Genomic DNA, 18,958 nt, shown 5'->3' on the forward strand with positions numbered 1-18,958 from the left:
ACCCATGGGACAGGCTGCCGCTTCTCTGTCGCTTTCAGAATGCAGAGTGGCAGCTTGGCGGGAACGTTGTCCTGAGACCCTGGGGAGATGACTATAGACAGCCAGCACGCCAGCTCCTCTCTGTTTAAGGGTGCAGAGCGTCAATGGGAGAATTGTGGGGGAGGGGCTTGTGCTGAGACCTGGCAGTGAACATTTTCCTAACAACTAGCTGAGTAGAAATTCCATCAACTACTCAACTAGCAAATTAATCGCTACTTAACATCCTTACTTTCTACAAGATCTACTCAGTCTGTCATGAGTTATTGGGCCTGTTGCAGAAATTACAGGCTACAGAATTTCACCCAATCCAGGCTCAAGCAGAGTGTTGTGGGTGTAAAAGAGAAGTGGAGTACTAGCTTTGAGAGGGGTTGGGGCAGGTGTTTGAGGTGCGGGGGAGGGGGGAGGAGTATGAAGTGCTGTCAGGGTTGGGGTGTGAGGCTCAAGGTGCTGGCTCTGGGAGGCAGCTCAGGCCTGGGATTTGGGGTGCAAGGGGAGGCATATTATGCTCACTTTGTCAGGGTGTGTAGGGCTGGGGTTTGAGGTGCAAGAAGGAGGTATGTGGTGCTGGCTATGGAAGGGAGGTGGGGGGTTGGTGTGTGGCCTCTTGCAGGGCATCATTTATCGCCGGCAGCTCCTGGTTGGTGGCAGAGGCAGGTTTCCTGCTTTCCCTGGCCCTGTACTGCTGCCAAAAGGGGCCAACACGCTGCAGAGACTGGGGGCATGTGGTTCTGTGCACTGCCCTTCTGCCATCACAGTTCTCCATTCCCAGCCAATGGTAACTGAGGGTCAGTGCTTGCAGGAAGGCACAGCATGCCAAAACTCCTGCTTCAAAACCATCCCCTTTCCTCCATGCACATGGGGCTATGCTGGCCACTTCCAGGAATGGCCAAGCAGTGTGTGATATGGGCAGGTAGGGAGTCTGCTGATGGCGATCAATTGGGATACTCCCCAGAATCCACCAGTGAAGTGTGATCGACTGGCTGGTGACCACTGCACTACTTTAAGGCACAGTGTTTATAGTATCAATATAGAAATCCCAGTTCCTGATGGGCCACTTCCCTTCATGACAATATACAAGATCTGACATCTCATTGATATTTCTGTACAACATCAGAGTACTAGTACTGTAAACATCTGTTTCTAAAAGCTTGTGGGGATGTGTTGTAATGTTAGACCCTCTTGGTATGGGTTAACCGTTGACCAGATGAGTAAGGCAGATGACAAACTTTGTTTTCCTGGGAAATAGCACCAATCCTCATATAAAACAAATCTGTCACATTAGCTCAGTCCTCTATCCTTTGGGAGTTTTGAACATGTGGTCTCCCGATCTGTGTACATTACTGGTCTCATCCTGGACTGGGTCTGTGGTGTAGAGGGTGGTATTATACAAGACATGCAACCATAACTTGATTAAACTGATGACATTCACCCTAGATGGCTTAAGAAGATAGTTGAAGCAATCTTGGAACCGTTAACAATGATCTTTGAGAACTCATGGAGGACAGGTGAAGTCCCAAAGGACTTGAGAATGTTAAGCATAGTTTAAAACAGGAAACAAAGAGGACAAGGGAATTATAGACCAGTCAGCCTAATTTACATACTTGGAGAGATTCTGGAACAAATTATCATAGTCAGTTTGTAAGCACCTTGAAGATAATACAGTTATAAAGAATAGCCACCATATATTTGTCAAGAATAAAACATGCCAAGCCAACCTAATTTCCTTCTTGATGGGATTACTGGTTTAATGGATATGGGGAAAGCAGTGTGCTTTTTTTATTTAGGATTTCACCTAATGGTCAAAAAGCACAACAGCAGAAAATCTGAAGAAACTATCTCAAAGGGAGTTCTGCTTAGAATGGCAGTACTAAAGCATACAAAAGAAGTCTATTCCCAATTAAGGTCATATCGACCCATGAAAATTATTTTGGATTAATGTGAGGATTTTTTATTTATTTTTACTGAATAAACTTTGTTGTGTCCATGTACTCATCTCAAATTATCTGGCATCTCATATTGCATTCATTGGGCCCTCCATTTCTGGGTTTTATTTTGTAAAAAATTATCAATACTTATTACAAAAATGGGTGAAAAGGCAAAAATTAACTTCACAGTTTTGGGAAAATATTGGCATTGAGATGGAGGAACAGGAGAAAAAAGCAACTAAGAAAAGTAGGAGTATTGAGAATAAAGGCGGTTAAGTAAAGGAAAGTGAGTTGTCATGGGATTAGGAGAGAAGGTCCTTTCATAGACTGATAACTGTTACAAAGGATAGGAATAAATGGTCAGTTTTCAGAATGGAGAGAGGTAACTAGTGGTGTCCCCCAAGGGTCCGTACTGGGGCCAATCCTATTCAACCTGTTTATAAATGAAAACACCATCCCAACTACATGGGCTAAATTAGCTATTGCCACTTGAAAGAAATCTTGGCGTTATAGTGGATCGTTCTCTGAAAATATCCACTCAGTGTGCAGCATCAGTCAAAAAACGCAAACAATGTTAGGAACCACTAAAAAGGGTTAGAGAATATTTTATTGCCTCTGTATAAATACATAGTATACCCACATCTTGACTACTGCATATAGGTGTGTCTGCCTCATCTCAAAAAAGAATCATAGAACACTAGAATTGGAAGGGGCCTCGAGATCTTCAAGCCCAGTCTCCTGTCCTCATGGTAAGACCAAGCACTGTCTAGATCAGGGGTTGGAAACCTTTCAGAAGTTTCCAACTTATTCACTTCTATTTACAGATCTGTGTGCTAGGGGGAGGAGGAGACGAGCATGCTGGGTACAGTGACCATATTTTCTGAACCAGCTGCAGCTAGGAAGAACGGTTTAATTTAAATTATTAAACAGATGAAGCCTTTTAACTTTCTCATGTTAGTTTATCAAACTTTATTTTAAATAAAGAAAAATATTAATTTGTCCAACACAAGGCTTCAGTGTCTTCTTTATTTATGGCAGGGGTGGGGAATCTTTTGGGTCGGGGGCAAGTGACACACAGAAAAATCAGTTGGGACCACCCAATTGAAGCGCAAAAAAAAAATCCTCCAGCCCCCACTTCCAGTCCTTACTAATGTGGCCCCCAACTGAGACACCTTACTCTTCTGGTGCTCCAACCTCATGGGGTAAGTGGAAGGGACAGGAAGACTGAGGTTCAGGGCTTCCCATAGGCCAGATTCACTTTTCTCAGGTTCTGGAGTTAGTGGATTTTGTGGACCTGCTTAGGCTCTGGGGTGGGAACAAAAATGAGGCATTCAGTTTTCAGGACAGGGCTGCCAGTGAGTGTGATAGGGATGCAGGATCTGAGGAGGAGGGAGCGAGGAGAGTAGGGTCTGGGAGTTTGGCAGCAGGAGAGGGTGTGGGGTGGGGATACGAGAGGGGGTTTAAGGAGTAACACAGAAAAGGGGAGAGGGTGAGAATGCAGCCAAATAAATAGTAGGGATGTAAATTTTTGATTATTTGGCTAATCAAATAGTCGATGCAATTTGCTTATCAGATAGTTGACTAGTTGTTCACATCCCTAGTTGGGGAGGGAGGCAAAGAAGTGGTGAGTAAAGGAAAGTGCAGTTTCTGCAAAGTAAAATCGTTTTCTCTCTCATGTCTTCCTTCTGCTCCAGCCTCGCTCCCCTCAACCCCGTGATCTCTCCCCCAGCCGTAACCCTCTGCATCGCCCCATCTCCCTCAGTGCAACCCTTGGCACTCCTATCCCCACATATCTGTGCCCGGCGTGCATACTGGCAGGGCAGCAGTGCTGGGACTTGTAAGCCCCCTAGGGGCACTGCTGTGACAGTTCAGGGGGACAGAGTCACTTCCCTGTCCAGGTCAGCCCTTCTCTGGGGCTTGCTGCTTAGCTGCAGGCTGCTGCTCTGGGGCTAGGGTGGGCAGAGCCCAGGACTGGTTTCAGCCCAGTCAGGTGCAGTGAGGTGCTGGGGAAGGGGCTCTCTCACACACCACAGGAAGCAGCGCGGTGCAGCCTGATCCCTGGTGCCCTATAGGGGCAACAGCAGCTTGAGACTGGCCTCCCAGTCCTGGATCTGCAGAGCAGCTCCAGCCTCGCACTGACCCAAAGCAGAGAGCAGAGCCTGTAGCGAGGGGGGTGGTGGTGATTAACCCTTTACCTCCTGGGAGGTGCATGCCCAGATTGGGCAGGGGCAGCCCCAGGAACATGGAGCCTAGTGTGAGGTCATGCTGGCCATTCCGCTTGCTTAGTCACCCTGGCCCTTATGTGCCCATGCCATCCTCCCCACCCTCATGCCCTTCCAGCAGGAAGCTGGAGCTTGTTTTCCACCCTGCAGCTAAATGGCAATCGCAAGGCTCTAGCTCAGTGGTCTCCAACCTTTTTACACCCAAGATCACTTTTTAAATCGCCAAACAGGCGAAGATCTACCGCCCCGCCCCTTCCTTGAAGCCCCGCCCCTTCTTTGGAGCCCTGCCCTCTCTATTCTCCTCCTGTCCATCATTTGCTATCCCCAGCCGTTATACACTCTGATAAACAGTTTATTTTTAAATTATGCGATGTATAAAATTAAAATCACGTGTTTATAGTTATGAAATAAATGGTCTGTTTTTTATTCATGCTATTTAAATCTAAAATGAAGCATTTATAATTATACATTTTGTGGGGACAGAGTTCTGCGGCTGGGGGCAGGGGAGAGGGAACGGTGCTGGGAGGGCAGAGGACAGGGTTCTGCACAGGGGACAGAGTGCCAGTGGGGACAGGTTTCTACAGCTGGGGACAGGGTGCCAGTGGGGACAGGAATAGGGACAGAGTTCTGTAGCTAGGAACAGGGGAGTGGGAACAGAATTCTGTGGTTGGCGACAGGAGAGTGGGGATAGAATTCTGTGGCTGGGGACAGGGAAGTGGGGACAGAGTTCGGGGAGTGGGGACAGAGTTCTGTGGCTGGGGAGTGGGGTGCCCGTGGAGGCAGAGAGTTCCCTGTATCTGCCTCTTCCCAGGATTCCCCTGCCCCCAGAGGGAAACCAGCGCGCGCCTCCCCCAGGGCCGACCGCCCCGGTACAGGGAAACCCCGCGCGCCTCCCCCGGGGCTGACTCACCCCTCCCGTGCGGTGCAGGGAGCCAATGCTCCCTCCTGCAGTACACCTGGCAGAGTAGCTAGCACTGCTTCTGGAATCGCCGGAAGTGGTGCTAAGCTGCGGGACTTCTGTCCATCCCTGGGAAGCCTACACTACCTCCATTTTCACTTGAGGTAGGTAGTGGGGCTTCTCGGGGATGGGAGGGAAACGGGGGCGGGGCGGACAGGACGCCTCACGATCGACTGGCCGAGGCCTCGCGTTCGACCAGTCGATCGTGATCGACCTGTTGTTGACCACGGCTCTAGCTGCTTCTAGGGGGAAAGAGGGAGGCTGAGCTTGTGCCACTCAAAATCAGTATGTGCGCTTTTGGTGACTGACCCCTGGTCTAGATCATCCCTGATAGCTATCTCCAGTGATGAAGATTCCACATCCCTTGGGGATTTATTCCAGTGTTTAACCACCCTGACAGGAAGTTTTTCCCAATGTCCAACCTAAACCTTCCGTGCTGCAATTTAATCCTATTGCTGCTTGTCCTATCCTCAGAGGCCAAGGAGAACAATTTTTCTCCCTCTTCCTTGTAACACACTTTTAAATACTTGAAAACTGCTATCATGTCCCCTCTCAGTTTTCTCTTTTCTAAACTAAACAAACCCAATTCTTTCAGTCTTCCCCCATAGGTCATGTTCTCTAGACCTTTAATCATTCTTGTTGCTCTTCCCTGGACATTCTCCAATTTCTCCACATCTTTCTTGAAATGTGGTGCTCAGAAGTGGACACAATTGAGGCCTAATAAGCACAGATTAGAGCGGAAGAATGACTTCTCGTGTCTTTCTGACAACACTCCTATTAATACAGCCTAGAATCATGTTTTTTTTTTTTTTTTTTTTTTTTTTTTTTTTTGCAACAGTGTCACACTGTTGACTAAAATTTAACTTGTGGTCTACTATGACCCCTAGATCCTTTTCAGCAGTACTCCTTCCTAGACAATCATTTCCCATTCTATATGTGTAAAACTGATTGTTCCTTCCTAGATGGAGTAATTTGCATTTGTCCTTATTAAACTTCATCCTATTTACCTCAGAACATTTCTCTAGTTTGTCGAGATCATTCTGAATTATGACCCTATCCTCCAAAGCAGTTGCAACCCCTCCCAGCTTGGTATTATCTGCAAACTTAGTAATTGTGTACTCTATGCCATCATCTAAATTTTTGATGAAGTTATTGAATAGTACTGGTCCCAAAACAGACCCCCGTGGAACCCCACTTGTTATGCCCTTTCAGCATGATTGTGAACTGTTAATAACTACTCTCTGAGAACGGTTATTCAGCCCAGTTATGCACCCACCTTATTGTAGCCCCATCTCGGGTGTTTTTCCTTAGTTTATTGATAAGGTCACGTGAGACCGTATCAAGTGCCTGTTTCTGCCTCTTCACTGGACATTGGGCCTTTCCTGTCCTTGGCTTACCTCTTTCTTCTAATATATTTATAGAATGCCTTCGTGTTACCCACAATTTAGCTTATTTTGTGCTTTTGCCTTTCTAATCTTGCTCCTGCATACCTGTCTTATTTGCTTATATTCGTCCTTTGTAATTTTACTTAATTTCCACTTTTTATGACTCCTTTTTTGTTTTTAGATCATGTAAGACCTCCTGGTTGATCCAAGGTTGTCTCCTGCCATACTTTATCTTCCTTATGCAGTGGAATAGTTTGCTTTTGGGCCCTTAATATTGTCCCTTTAAAAACTACCAACTCTCTTCAGCTGTTTTTCCTCAGTCTTGCTTCCCATGGAACTATCTTAGCATTGGAAAAAGTTCAGAGAAGGGCAACAAAAATGGTTAGGGGTTTGGAATGGGTGCCAAATGAAGAGAGATTACAAAAAACTGGGACTTTTCAGCTTAGAAAAAAGAAGAGTAGGTGGGGATATGATGGGGGTCTATAAAATCATGACTGGTATAGAGAAAAATGAATAAAGAAAAGTTCTTTATTTGAGCCCATAACTTAAGACTAGGGGGTCACAAAATTGAATTAATAGGTGGCAAGTTTAAAACAAAAGGAAATTTTTCTTCACACACAGTCAACCTGTGGATATCCTTGGCAGAGGATGTTGTGAAGACCAGGACTTTAACAGGGTTCAAAAAAGAACCAGATAAATTCTTGGAGGATAGGTCTATCAATGCTTATTAGCTAGGATGTTAGGAAAGGTCTCCCTAGTCTGTTAGAGGTTGGGAGGGGGACAGGGTAGAGATCGCTTGATGATTACTTGTTCTGTTCATTCTCTCTGGGGCACCTAGCATTGGCCACTGTCAGAAGACAGGATACTGAGCTAAATGGACCTTTTTTCTGACCCAGTATGGTTTTTATGTAGACAGTTTAATGTTGGTTTATTTCATGAACTCTACACATTTTCCACTGCACTGCCTAACTTTTTTAGCCTTGCATTTATGCTTGTATTAAGATTTATTATCATAAAAATGTTCATCTAATTTAGAGGTTCAAAATTCATTCAGGTGAAAGTTGATAAAAATCAGATAATAGCTTTCATACAACCTGCAGGGTTTTTTTTTTTGGTAAAACAGTTTGTAAAACCAGAAACCAAAGAGTTTTGTTTTCACTAATCCACTTTGGAAGCAGATTAACTCTAGTTCATAAAGATTTATCCCTCAATAAGAATGGTGTGGACGCGTCATTATTTTGAATTACGTGTTCTGCTTCTGGTACTCCTCCAACTGCTATCCCACATTGCACTGCTGCACATGTTGGTGGGCCTGTTTCACTGTGAGACCTCTTGTGCTCTGAAGCTGGAGTCATTTTGACTAGATGTCACTTCCCTGTTTTAAATGTTGGCCTGTAGGCAGGTATGTCCCTTCATGATGCTAGCTCATGGTTAGTTCATACTCCTGGAGTCCATTCTGATATTAACAGCCATGTTCCATACAGGCCTTTCACATGTCGTGGGTGTCCTTGGCCTCTGAGAAGAGGAACAGGTCTAGTTCAGTCTGAAAACAAAATGCAGAGATACACAGAAGGCTACCAGACCAAATGAAGAAGGGGGAACAGTCCAGAACACAATGCAGTTCTACAACAAGGGAAGGCATTTCTGGCATTATTATAAAAGTATCAGGTACAGCAGTGAGACATCTGGCAGTGATCACAAAATTCACACTTACTATGAAGAGCCAGACTGGATTCTTGCAAGGGAGTCCATCACTGCATTCTCAAATGCAAAGACACCCAAACAGGACCTCACATGGGACGAGACTGCCATCAGTCAAGATCACTTCAACCTGCAAAACCTTAGGGAACAGAACGTTCAGTATATCCTGACAACACAGACAAGGACCAGCCTGAGAGTATTTGGGAGGGCCGTTTTCCCATAAGGTTTGTGTGCTATATTATAGTACACCTCGGGGGAGAGTTAATCAGCTTTGTTCTATGTATCTTCAGAATACCACCATGATGTAAGCTGATATCCCCTTTGCACTTGATTGGCTTTTATCCTCTAACCCACCTGACATGCTCAAAATGGCATCCATGCCAGAGGATTTAAGCTCCAAAGTATTGTTTTTCTGAAACATCAAATCCCACAACCATCAGTCAAATATGCCCCCCCCCCCTTCCTGTGCTGCTTATTGCTCCTTCCCTCTGATCAAGATGGCAGCACCACAGGGATTTAAAAAATCAGGCACCTTGAATGGCAGGTGTATTGTAGCAACAGATCCAGAAAGAGAAAAAAAATAAGAAAAGTACTTTGATTCACAGTTTGACCAAAGCCCTGTGCTGTAGTCTAAGGTAAATCTCCCAAATTTGTGTACAGAGACATTTCAAAATACATGGAGATTATAAGGCTTTCATGGCTATTTTAAGTCACATGCTCACTATTATGAACCACTAGGATTCAGAAGAATTATTGCAAAAGTATTTATTTTGCAGGGCACTTTGTGCTATACTGAAGCTATTTTAACAGAGCTTAAGGGAAAGGTAGTGCTCTAGATTGGCATTCACACTGCAAGGCAATGCAGCTTTCTTGCACTTGCTTTTATAAAAGGTGGTTCTCTTCCATTCCTGTAAGAGATGTCAAGGCACCATTCTATCAAATTACAATGTGGATATCTTTTCACTTTGACCATTGCCTTTTGAACAAGCTTTTTCTCTGCCTTTCTTGTTTTTTCATAAGTAACATCCTTCAACTTAAGGAAAGCCTGTAGATGTGCACATGCAATTACTAACTTGTCTGCTGCTCTCCTCCCTCAGCTCTCCACCAAGCTAGCATTGGTACAGGGGTCCTGTGCAAGGGGTTGGCAAAATAAGTGCAGGCACAAACTACCATACGCATTTGGTAAAAGTGGAAACTAGGAAGCTTAAGTTGGATTTTTGAATAGCAAATACCTTAAGATGTAAAAACAAATTATTTATGCATACCAGAAACAGGAAGCCTGGAAAGAATTGGTGGGTCTGTTGTGTTATCAGGCTTAAAGGCACAGATATTGCTGAGAAGTTTAAATGATTTGTTTGCATCAAGCTTCACCACTGAGGATGTTAGTTGGAAGATACCTACCTCGAAGCTCCTCTTTTCTAGTAGTGAAATGATATACTATCCCACTGATATTAAAAGTGGCTATGCTGGGACAAGCACTTTTAAAAAGTGGTTGTGCTGTCTATCATAAAAAACTGATGCTGTGCTAGAGAATTGGAAGACAGTGAATCTTATACCTATATTTAAAAACAAATCTAGCAGTGATACCAAGAAATTACCGTCCAGAAAACCTTACAAACACTTGAAAAATTATAAGACCTAATCCTTTTATTCAAAGAAAAATCTAATCTTGCTAATCTATAAGAATTTTTTGAACATGTGAATAAAGGAAAAAGACTCAACATAATTTACTTTGAATTTTAAAAAGCAATCGACAAGTCATTAGCAAAAGGTACTAATGAAGTATTACAGTCAGAGGGAGAAAAACCAAAGTGGTGGCATAAATCAGAAATAGAAAACCAATTTTCATCATAGCAGAATTTTAAGTCAGGTGTACACAATATTTTGGAAAACGTAGATGTGCAGTCAAGTAGAAAAAATTTGCAGATGAATTACTCAGGTTAGTTAATTCCAGAGAAGGACTTCAGTAAGGTAGGTGCATGGGGAAATACTACTGCAGATAAAATCAGTTGTAAGTGCAAGGAACGTGCATTAGAGGAAAAAGTTTAAAAAGAAAGCTAAATGTTAGATGGCATAAGGGAAAATAATGTAATGCATGTATATAAGTCAGTGCTTTGTCCTCACCAGGAATAATGTTTAACACTGGCCACACCATCTCTAAAGAACTGGACGGAGTTAAAAGATGAGTGATTTAGAATAAATAGGGACATGAAAAAGTTCTCATGAAGAGAAATTGAAAATATTGGCACTGTTAATTTTAGAGAGGAGACAAAAGCATACAACAATGTGTTGAATTGGGAAGGTAGATTAGGAATTTGTGTTTTTCCTGTTTCACAATAAAAGGACATTTTATTATACTGAAAGGTGGCTAATTCAAAATTGATAGGTATATTGCTGTTTCATCCAGAGTTATTGCAGGGGCTGACAGGAAGGCTCTGATGTGGCTCCATTTTTTTATTTTTTATTTTTATTTTTCAGGATATGCAAAGTGGTGATTAGCGACTGCTCTACCTGCAGAACATTCATCTGTGGAGTGCTACATGGCATCATACGCCTCTCCCATTTTTGTTAATATCTACCTGCATTTATTGGGGGTGGGCGAAGCTGTGAGCTATCATTTTCTCAAATACCAAGAAAATTCAGATCATATCAAGGGTATCAACTTTACCGTTGATATGGATGGTACCATCTCCCTACCTAACTGAGATAAACAGCAGCATGATAGGTAATTGGCTGAAGCTCAACCAGGGAAAGAGAGATGTGCTATTGATGGGTATAGTGAGACCTAGAATCCACTACCAATTTAACCTTTTTTCTGGGGGGAGGAAGGGGGGGAGGAGACTGCTTCTAATTTTTCAAATTTGCAGCTTATAGGCCCTTTTGGACGCTTTACAGATGCTGGATAAGGGACAAAGTGTTTATCCCCTCATCCATTCTCCCCCCCCCCCCCCCAAAAAAAACCAAACAAACCAAAAACAACATAGCAGTGGCTACCTCATGGGAAGTAGAAGAAAATTAGATGATCAACCATTGGCTTGTTGTGACTTGGAATCATCTTTTTAGGAAGTGCGCTGATACTGCAGTGATTGGCACCATTGCAGAATCTGGTTGGATGATAGTAAGAGCAGTGTTTTCTTATAGATGGATCTTTGGTATGACTCTGTATGGCCATCTTATCATAGAATCATAGAACTGGAAGAGACCTCAGAAGGTCATCAAGTCCAGCCCCCTGCTCTAAGCAGGACCAATCCCAACTAAATCAACCCAGCCAGTGCTTTGTCAAACCAAGACTTAAACACCTCTAGGGATGGAGACTCTACTACTTCCCTAAGTAACCCATTCCAGTGCTTCACCACTCTCCTAGTGAAATAGTTTTTCCTAATATCCAACCTGGACCTCTCCCACCACAACTTATGCTCTGAAGAAGAGAAACATGAAGAGGAGACTTACAAATTGATGTGGAGGAATAGTAAAGGTGAGGCTATGATGCCAGTAGGGAGAGAATATCAGATTGAGGAAGAGCTAGTGAGAAAACAGGAAAGGTACACACAAAGAAAGAGAAATTTAGCTCTGCAGAGACCACAGAAATTGAGACAGTAATCCTGTTCATGTCCTGTTTCTCTACATTGGCTTTGCCACCCGTCTATTAGATGGCTTTTAAAGTTCAACAACTTTGTGCTCACTTTGTTTTTGAGCCTATTATCCCTTCAGGTGGATTCTGGCGCTGTTTCTACCTCTGTAGCCGTTGCCCATTAATAATGCCCTGTTCATGAATTCTGTGCCTCGTTTATGGTTGTCAGCTTCTGAGCTGTGATACTTCACTTCAGTTGCCAGTTGTGAAATGGTCTAAGACTTGAACCAAACACAAATATCTAAGAAGTTTTATAATTTTTGTGCTTACCAAGCAGTGTGACTATTCCATCAGCCTTTCTTTGGTATTGCATTTTAAGAATTGTACAAAATCAATGATGATTTTGCTGAAATAATTTTATTATGCAACCATGAAAAGTCCTTAAACATCGGTGATGCCCATCCATACTATTTTTGATCTATTGTGAAGTCTGGTTTAGAAGTTTTTTGCTTCTAAGTAATCAACGTTAGTGTCCATTTATGGAGTATGTTTTAGTGCACTGAATAAAATAACAATTGCCTGGCCTCTCTTCCCTATCTGCCTCACTTACACCTGAAACTTCCTAAGCATTATTGACTAGAATAATTTTTAAAGCAAATTCCATCTACAGTGGAGTAATATCAGTCAGAGATATTGGGTGTTTATAAAGTAGTGAGCAAGCTTAAAAGGGAAAACTGATGATCCATAAATATTTTAGTTGCTCTAGTACCTTGTGTGGAAGGGGATGTTTCCTGCATTCAATAGATAGAACAGAAAAAAAGACATGGAATTACTTGAGACCAAGATGTAAGTCAAGGCTACATTCTTTGATCGGGAATGTTAATAGTGACTGATCTGTTTCAAGGGAGAATAGGAATAGAAGAACCTACTAGGCCTATCCCCAAACCATGAGAAAAAATTTAAGGTATAGTCGCGCCTCAGTGAGATGTTCCTGGACCATGGAGCCCAGGGAATGGGAGGTCTCACGATGGGGCAGGAGCCACGATGGGGAATGGGAGGGGGATGGGCAACGACTAAGTTGGAGCCCCGTGCAGGAGCAGGGGGATGGGCAGCACAGTGAGGCGTTCTGGCCCCTGTGGCTGGGCAGCAGCGGGGAGCCTGACAGTGGCCATGGAACTTGGCCCTGGCCACACAGCCCTGGCTGCAACCAGGGAGCTCTGGCCCTAGCCAGTCAGGCAGCAGTGGGATTGGGCTGGAGCCTTGGCCATGAGTGGTCAGCACCAGCCTTATAGAGAAGGACCTCCCCTGGACCAGCAAATCGTCTCATTTGGGAGCAGTCAGGTCCCATGGATCTGGGTCCAGGGAGATCCAACTTGTACTGTGTTAAACATAAACTGTCAAAAAAGGGGGGGGGGGGGCAGCATTTTTCTTCACAGCTGAATTAAGTCAATGCTCATTTATAAACTTTTGAAAGAACAACCATAATGTTTTGTTCAGTTACATACTTTTCAGAGTTATGAACAACCTCCATTCCCAAGATGTTCGTAACTCTGAGTTCTACTATGTGTGTTAGATGAGGTCCAAAGTGGTTCCCAAACTTTTTGACATCACGCCCCATTTTTGAATTTTGAGAAACCCTCAGGCCCCCCCTCCCAAAAAATAGCAACAAAATTTGGGGTGGGATTGACGGGTGGTGTGTGTAGCTGGGTTGCCTTGCGCTCCCCCTGGAATTTCTTTATGTCCCCCCAGGGGGGCACGCCCCACAGTTTGGGAACCCATGGCTAGATGATGAGTTTGGCTAAATATTTGTGCAAGGATTCTATCTCTTTCATTGTTACATAATAAGATACTTGGAGCAAGTGCATAGAATAGGGATGTAAGCTACTAGTCGAGTAGTCGACTCAATTAACCCAGGCTTATTGGGTAGTCAAGTCACTACTCGACTTCTTACTTCTCCCCCTTGCTGCCTCTACCAGAGGCAGCAAGGCGGAGGAGCAGGAATCAGTGCTTGGGGGAAGCTAGCTTAAAAGCCGGTTCCCCCTAGCACCATCTTGGGGGGCAGGGAAGGCAGAGGCACAGTGGGGGTCCCAGTGTGAGCCAGGACTGAGCAGTCTCGGCTTGCACCAGGTCCCAGATTGCTGCAGCTCTGTTTTTTTAATGTAGTAAGAGCCACTAGGCGTCCCCAAGAGCAGCTGGCCCAGGCGTCCCCAAGAGCAGCTGGGGTGCTGACGGGTTGGTCTCGCGGCGCCAAGGGTCGGCGCTACCGGACCAACGCAGCAGCACCCCAGCTGCTCTGCTGCAGGCGTCCCCGATTCAGCTGCTGCTGAAACTGACCAGCAGTGGCTGAATCGGGGACTCCTGGGGCAGAGCCGGACTATCAGAAGGGAGGGCTATGAGGGGGTCTAGGGTAGCATCCCCCCACCCCACCCCAGACCCCTCATAGCCCCCCATTCTGATAGTCCGGCATATCTGATAATCCGGCACCCCCTGGGTCCTAAAGGTGCCGGATTATCAGAAGTTTACTGTAATAAGTAAGTGAGTAGCAGAGGTTTCCAAGATTCTGCTGTCAAAACAAACATTGTGAGAATGCTATAGGTTAGCCCTGCAATTGGTGTGGGAGTTGCAGGAATCAGGGCAGGGCCATGGTGATGTGGGGGCAAGAGCAGGCTAGAAGACAGGAGACATGGGGTGTGCGCAAAAGTGAGGGTTTGGAGGGTGAGGAAGGGTTCAGGGCAGGGGGTTCCATTCAGCTAGGCTTTGTCTCCTCCCTCCCTGGCTGCCAGGGGCCTTCTGTTCTCCCCTGCTCTCCCCACCACTAGGGGCCTTTTCTGTACCCTCCCACCCCACTGCTGCAGGAAGGTGGATGGAAAAGGTTTGGGACAGGGGGGCTACTTACCCAGTCTGGTGGTAGGCAAGATGGTGCAGCTCCAGTCCTGCTGGCCACTCCCTTGGTGGTGCAGCCGCCACCAGTGACTAGTCTCAGTATTGTGTCCCTCCTCTCTGTCCCTGTCCCTTTTGCATCCCTCCTCTCTTAGCCCCTTCCCATTCCATGTGATGGAAAATAGTCCCATTCCTGGCACTTCCTGTTTTTCTTGTCATAACCAACCCTTACCTTGATTTAAGTGAGAATAAGAGGAAGCTGCATACCAAATTTGGTGGTCTCCACTCTTACCATTTAGGAGGAGTTCTTGAACAGGCTCAGAGACAGACAGACATTTCTAAAACAGATAAACCAAGTTGTTTTTAATTCTATGTGATCAAATGTAAATGAAACTCTTGCTTGTCTTTGAATAACATCCATGCCACAATTCATAGCACCAACAATGGGGAACTTGCATTTTCTATTGAATTTCATAGGTGTTTTGAGTATCTTGTAGAGCATATGATGCAAATGCCTGCAATATGATCATATTTGCTACATGACTTTTTGGGAGTAACAGTTTTGTAGGAGAGGGTAGACTTAAAATTTAAAATTGTTTTTAGTACATGAAGACTTAAGGACCAGATGTGTAGGGGAGGCTGCTGCAGTAATATGTTAATTCAACATCTGTCCTAAAGTGTTAATATTTTGCTAAATGGGTAAATTCATGCACACTTGCATGTGACTAGCAGACTTCCTCAGAAAAGGGGAAGTAAAGCTGTGGATATGTTTTAGAGCATGAGTGAGGTTGATGAAGCAAACAGTGCCTCGGGAAGATCACTGAAAACATGGAAGAGTTTTTAAGGTTGAATACAAAAAGGTCACAAAATGTGTTTGTGGCCGATTTTATTTGATGTATGAGGAAATCGAGAAGCTTTTTCAGACATTTTTAATCTTTCCTTTTCTTCCTCTTTGAAGATTATAGGTGACTAGGGGTGAATTTTCTGATGTCATGATCCAGAAAGTGAAGCCTGACTGTTAGAAGAGATTTTTATTCAGGCTTTTCTAAAGCTTTCTTTTAACATTGCGGCTGCGTCTAGACTGGCAAGTTTTTCCGCAAAAGCAGCTGCTTTTTTGGAAAAACTTACCAGCTGTCTACACTGGCCACTTGAATTTCCACAAGAACACTGACGATCTCATGTAAGATTGTCAGTGTTCTTGCGGAAATACTATGCTGCTCCCGTTCGGGCAAAAGCCTTCTTGTGCAAATGCTTTTGCGCAAGAGTGCCAGTGTAGACAACGGGGTATTGTTTTGCGCAAAAAAGCCGCGATTGCGAAAATGGCAATCGGAGATTTCTTGCGCAAAACCGCGTCTATATTGGCACGGACGCTTTTCCGCAAAAAGTGCTTTTGCAGAAAAGCGTCCATGCCAATCTAGACGCTCTTTTCCACAAATGCTTTTAACGGAAAAACTTTTCCATTAAAAGCATTTGCGAAAAATCATGCCAGTCGAGATGTAGCCTGCCTGTTTAACTCAAGAAACACTTGGGAGTCAATGGTTTTTATAAGCAAGTCAACACTGTTGGCTTCTTTTTTAATTAAAGGCTGAAAGAATTCTTAGCCCACATCTAAATCTGTTAAAATTCTTCAGTAAAAACAAAGATCACCAGACATGGCATTCCCAAAACAGAAACAGCTTTCAGACTGCCTTTTTTCATATAATAAAGCAAAATCACCACAAATCAATTTACTTAATATCAATCAGTAGGGCACAGGAGTTTAACTTTGAATATAAATATTCTTTTATAATACTAGGGGTAGTGTCCCCTGCTCACTATGCTCACCAAGCCCCCTGTCTTTGGAAATAAGCAAGCCCAGCTCTCCCCCTGGTGACCAGGGCCACTTCAGCCCCAGCCTCTTGGGGGACCCCCCGGCCGCTAGGGAGGGGAGGGCCAGCGGCTATGCCAGACTCAGCTGCCGGGGAGGGGCATCAGGGCTGGGAGCCCCCACCTTCCTCCACAGCAGCATGTGCTCTCCTCCACAAGCCACCTCCGCCTCTGGCGGAGCCTCCGGGTTTTCTCCTCTCTCCACAGGAAGCCAGCACTGGCTTGTGAGGCGGGGGAAGGGTTCCAGGCTGGAGCTCCAGGCATGCGGCAGCCCCAACGCATGGGGCCCAAGCAGTCAGAGGCAAAGGTTCCCCGCTGGGTCCTGGAGCATCAGGGTCCCCAGCACAGTGCGGAGCCACTGCTGCCATCCCCAGCCCTCCTTCATGGGAGTGGAGGGCCAGCAGGGAGCCCAAGACACCTCCCGGGGGGGAGGAGGAAGAGAACCCTGAGCTATGGCCATCTCTTCCCCTTCTGGGGACTTTGTTGAGGCTGGAGTGGCAGGGTGGCATAGAGTGATGTGGTGACATCACTCTGTCACCCTGAAGGAAAAACAGTCTTGAATATATAGAGAGATATGAGGGAGAAGATATTTGAAATTAAGCCATAACCTTTCTAGCTATTAATGTGTAACTTTTCTTTGTGTGTGTGTCTGTTTGTGGGACAGTTATTCTGCACAATGACCATAGGGGGCAGCAAGGGACCAGAGATGTGGACCAGGACAGCATTGGACTGGCAGCGGTGGGGAAAGGGACAGCTATCTACTATATATTTCAGAGAGTTTGTCTGTGTCAGATTGTCATCTAGTTAGGGGGATAGGCACCTCTCCCTTGGCCTGCTGTAGCTGCCATGGTCGGGTGCTTCTCACCTGGCCCCAAGCTTCTGTGGTGTGGTGGTTGTCCTCTCTCCCTAGGACAGCCTGCCTATTGAACCCCTCATCCCCAGTTCCACTTCAGAACAATGATATAAATGAAGAAAAACAAAACTTGTTTAAAATAAGGACCCAAGCAACACCGGGTAAATCTGGGTATGTCTACACTACAGCACTAATTCGAACTAAATTAGAACTAATTCGAACTAGCATGTCCAAACTGAGTGGACCCTGAACTGAGGTTAAGGATGGCCGGAAGCAGTGCCGGCAGGGCATCAGATTAGGACTTAGAGAGTGGAGATGCTGTCTCAGGCTAGCTGAGGGCTGTGCTTAAAGGAACCCGACCCCCACCCCGGACAGACAGTTCTCAGGGGTTCCCCGTTTGCAAAGCAGTCCTGGCTTGGAGTGTCCTGAGTGCCCACACTCGGCACATCACAGCACTCAGCCATCAGCCCGGCTGCACTTGCCACAGGCTGCCATCTGGGGGGGGGGGTCAATCAAGGGGCTTCAGGAGAGTTTCCACCCCGAGGAGCCCGCAGAGCCATCCCAGTCCTCCCCATCGGGGGCTCGTACCCCATTCCTACCTCACCTCCTTCCACTTACCCCTCCCTAGCCCCCCTTCCTCATGTACAAAATAAAGAACACGTGTGTTCAAAAATAGAAACTCTCTTTATTGAACAAAACTCGGGGAGACTGGGAAAAGAAGGTGGGAGAGGGGAAGAGAGAGGGTGGGAGAGAGGAGGGCAACTAAAATGGTCAGGGGTTTGGAACAGGTCCCATATGAAGAGAGGCTAAAGAGACTGGGACTTTTCAGCTTAGAAGAGAGGAGACCGAGTGGGGATATGATAGAGGTCTATAAAAGCATGAATGGTGTGGAGAGGGTGCATAAAAAAAAGTTCTTCATTAGTTCCCATAATAGAAGGACTAAAGGACACCAAATGAAATGAATGGGTAGCTGGCTTCAAACTAACAACAGAAAGTTCTTCTTCACAAAGCAAAGAGTCAACCTGTGGAACTCCTTGCTGCAGGAGGCTGTGAAGGCTAGAACTAGAACAGAGTTTAAAGAGAAGTGAGATAAAGTCATGGAGGTTGGGTTCATGGAGTGGTATTAGCCAGGGGGTAGGAATGGTGTCCCTGGCCTCTGTTTGTGGAAGGCTGGAGATGGATGGCACGAGATAAATGGCTTGGTCATTGTCTTCGGTCCATCCCCTCCAGGGTTCCTAGTGTTGGCCGCTGTCAGCAGACAGGCTACTGGGCTAGATGGACCTTTGGTCTGACCCAGTACGGCCATTCTAAGCTCAGGGCTCAGGGTCGGGGGTCTCAGTGGACCACCTTGATTTTCATGCAAACCTGCTCCTGGGTGGCCAGGCTGGCAGCTATCCTACCCTAGACGGCCACTTTCCTGGGCGTAGTACGGAGGCTGTGGATGAGGTCCACGATGTCTGCACTAGACCAGGTGGGCGCCCGCCTCTTGCGGACTTGGGCAGGCTCCTGGGAGCCGCCAGCCTGGTCCTGGGAAGAGGCGGAGAGCTGGATGGCAGTG

The 18,958-nt window shown here is 45.6% G+C and overlaps 1 protein-coding gene across 3 annotated transcripts in view; it reads left to right on the top strand.

Annotated features, from left to right (window-relative positions):
• The window catches only part of RSF1 (remodeling and spacing factor 1), a 110,975-nt gene that overhangs the window by 9,437 nt on the left and 82,580 nt on the right, over window positions 1-18,958 (top strand). The window lies entirely within an intron of this gene.

Source organism: Pelodiscus sinensis, chromosome 1 (assembly GCF_052426305.1).
Source record: "Pelodiscus sinensis isolate ZL-2025 chromosome 1, ASM5242630v1, whole genome shotgun sequence".
Classification (NCBI taxonomy): domain Eukaryota; kingdom Metazoa; phylum Chordata; order Testudines; family Trionychidae; genus Pelodiscus; species Pelodiscus sinensis.